Genomic DNA, 3,065 nt, shown 5'->3' with positions numbered 1-3,065 from the left:
CCGTGGCCAGGTGCCATCCAAGCATTCAGAACTTGGGGCCGAAGAATGGCACCAGCGGTCGGCAGTGAAACAAAAAACGGGCCCACCTCTGCTTTCTGTCACTTGTTTTCCAACAAAAAAATGACTCAAAATATCGCGATTTTCACAAAAAATAAGACTAACACATCCTTAAGAGTGATGGAAAATAAATACAGAGCCTATCAATTACTGTTTGCAGTTTGAATCGCTTAAATAGCTGTATTAGAACTGAAGATAATTTAGTTAGGGATCATTCATAAATTACGTAACGCGTTTTTCTTTTTTCCATATCGCTGTATCACTGTTCATATCCCGGAAATTATATTCCCATCTTTATTTAAACAAAAGAAAAACGCGTTACGTAATTTGTGAATGATCCCTTACACATTTCTGTACTTTTAAGCAACAATTTTTATTATTTTTTAAATTTCTCAACTGCAACTGGTTCACAACAGTTTTCCTCGTACTCTTGAATTTTCTCAAATTTTTTCCATCGCCCCTTGTATAAGAAATAATGCTCTAAACTTGACTGTTCTTAAATGTACACAAAAATCCTTACTTTTTTTACATTTTTTAGTCTGCTAAGCACACAATTTTTTTTACATAAACGTCTTCAAGCTCATTAACGTAGAACACTTTCAGCTTTTATATGACTGTTTTTTTGTTGTGCTAGCATTTTTTTTGACTTAGTTGTTAAGCTTCAAAGGCAGATGCCTATAGTTTTCTCGCCGATAGTAGGCTTAAATTAGGTATGTGTGTTTTCATCGGGATTAGAAAATTTTTTAGAATCGGCTGCCAAAAATATTAAGCATTAAGAAAAAAAAAACAGTAAATTTGGTTGTAAAAACGTTACATTTTTCAAAATAATGTAAAGAATAAGTTTTTTCTGCTTTATTCTTGTTAGACGCTTCTCTTAAGTCTTCCAAATTTGCAAGGAAAGTTAATCTCCATAAAGAGTTCAACAAAAGTTGTTTTCCTTTCTGACTCCCAAAGTTCGTGAAACGTTAGTGACATTTTTTTTCTTTAATGCATCTTTTTTTTTTTTTTTGAATTTTCATAATACTTTTGTCAGTGAGCGCTTTTTTATATTATTCTCTTTTGAAGGTTGAACTCCCTAGCTAGAGAAACAAGCCACTAGCAAACTCTGGATTCTGGCAGCTTAGTTCCTATGCAGGTTCATGATATACGATCTTCAACGCAGTTACATGAACCTGCGTCTCAATTTGAAGGAACCTGCACAGAATCATTAAAAAGTGAGCTTGTATACAGGTTCCTTTGCGACCGATAATAAGCGTTGAATAGAGGAAAATTAATATTTTCAGAATTCAGCGTAAAAGTGAAGATTATTCTTTTGAATGCGCGATTTTGCCATCTGTATAAAATGTCATTATACGAATAGGATATCTCCAAAACTAATTTATTTCTATTTCCATAGCAACCGCCGCATAGTTTTCTATTCCCCAAAAGAGAACGTGTTTTCAATATATTTAATTCTTTCATGTGGAATGTAAGTGTTGAAATTTTTATTCTAATCAATTTAAGTCTGCCTCTTAGAGTTAAAATTATTTTAATTTATATATTTTAGATTGATACATTATTATATTTTTTTAACACGTTTAAATAAATTATTAATATATAAATAAATATAAATTTGAATATTTTCCTAATTTATAAGTTATAAAACGATTTAATAATAAAAAAATAGGTTAAATAAATGTTTCCGTTAAATTTTGCTAAGTCGATTGAGAGGAATAGGATTTGCAATTTTTCTTTTCATATTGGAGGATTTTTAGACGCAGAAAAAATCGCGTATTCATGGGAATACAAATTCTTACCTGTAAGTATCAGTTCGCAGGTCCGTCTAAAGTATCATGTGCAGGATCCTCCGAGGTTTCTTTACAGGAATTTTTTTGGTACAATTCAACTTTTTCTGCTTTAAAATGGAAATCTTCCCTTGGTTAAAATATCAGCTATTATATATATATTTTTATGTGTTAATCCTTTTTAGTTGAAAATTGCCTTGTTTGCACACTGAAATAAATTGTTAATTAATAAGAAACGGTCAGTATTGACCACAGTCTCCTGCCCCAAATTGTCTTATGGTATTTTTGGATTACCTGTAAATAAATATACGAAAACAATTCAGTCGTCAAAAATTACGTTAAAGAAGGGGTGGGGGTGAAACTTACGTTCTGGTTTTAAATATCAGAAACAAGAACTAAAATAAGGTGTGATAATTAGGGGGCTCAAATTTTTCAAGAGAATTAAGAGACCTTCAGTTTTTTACGTACCTTATATACAATTTTTCAAATTTGGAATTTGTTGTCTTCCATATCGGCAGGGGGAGTGGGTCTCCGCTGGATCCGCCTTTGGGTATTGTTTCCATGTGAATTCGACAATATAGGAATATTAGCGACGTTTATTCTTTTGAAAATCCAGAATTAGCGCCTTAATCCTCATACTCATTATACTTACTCTATAACTATTCATTTGCAATTCAGTTTTAATTCTATTCCGAATTTTTTCGATTTTAAGTTTATATATTGAAATACAAATATTAATATTCAAATTGGAAATTAAGGCCCGGATTTTGGATTATTGAGAGAAAAAAATCACTAATATTCCTACCTGGTCGATTTCACATGGAAACAACACCCCACGCATAGTTGAAGCGTAAACGGAAAAAATTTAATTTTTGGAAATTTCGGCAAAGAGCCATTAAAAAAATCTAATAGTACATGAAATTAATGTCATCTTTAAAAGAAGAACTTTTCTGTTGGATATTTTCCAGTAAACTTTATCTGATTTTAAATAGACTAAGAAAATAGTTCAATATAATGTCTGCTTGACTTTTTTAATAATAATAAATTTGATACAGAGATAAGTTAACATTTTCCCTCTAGATATAGTTCTGCAATAAGAAATAATTGATTCTGATTGATTACAATTTAATCAATCAGAACATGTTTTCTATGACTACAATAAATAAATTATATTATATCTGAACTTTTATATTAATGTAGATAAATATTGCAAATTGATAAAAG

The 3,065-nt window shown here is 30.6% G+C and overlaps 2 protein-coding genes across 7 annotated transcripts in view; one reads left to right on the top strand and one right to left on the bottom strand.

Moving 5' to 3' along the window:
* LOC117174120 (E3 ubiquitin-protein ligase SIAH1B-like) overlaps positions 1–3,065 on the bottom strand; it is a 29,056-nt gene that overhangs the window by 9,126 nt on the left and 16,865 nt on the right. Inside the window, exon 1 of one of the 3 annotated variants that reach the window (XM_033362895.1) lies at positions 1,854–2,007. The exons of the other annotated variants lie outside the window; for them this stretch is intronic. The gene's annotated coding sequence lies outside the window, so the exon portion shown is untranslated. Of the gene's footprint in view, positions 1–1,853; positions 2,008–3,065 lie in introns of those variants that run through there. 3 annotated transcript variants of the gene reach the window in all.
* LOC117174121 (coiled-coil domain-containing protein 28A) overlaps positions 1–3,065 on the top strand; it is a 33,049-nt gene that overhangs the window by 17,008 nt on the left and 12,976 nt on the right. The window lies entirely within an intron of this gene.

This window comes from Belonocnema kinseyi, chromosome 6 (genome assembly GCF_010883055.1).
Source record: "Belonocnema kinseyi isolate 2016_QV_RU_SX_M_011 chromosome 6, B_treatae_v1, whole genome shotgun sequence".
Taxonomy (NCBI): domain Eukaryota; kingdom Metazoa; phylum Arthropoda; class Insecta; order Hymenoptera; family Cynipidae; genus Belonocnema; species Belonocnema kinseyi.
The sequence above is the reverse complement of the archived record's forward strand: the minus strand, read 5'-3'. Positions and strand labels throughout refer to the sequence as shown.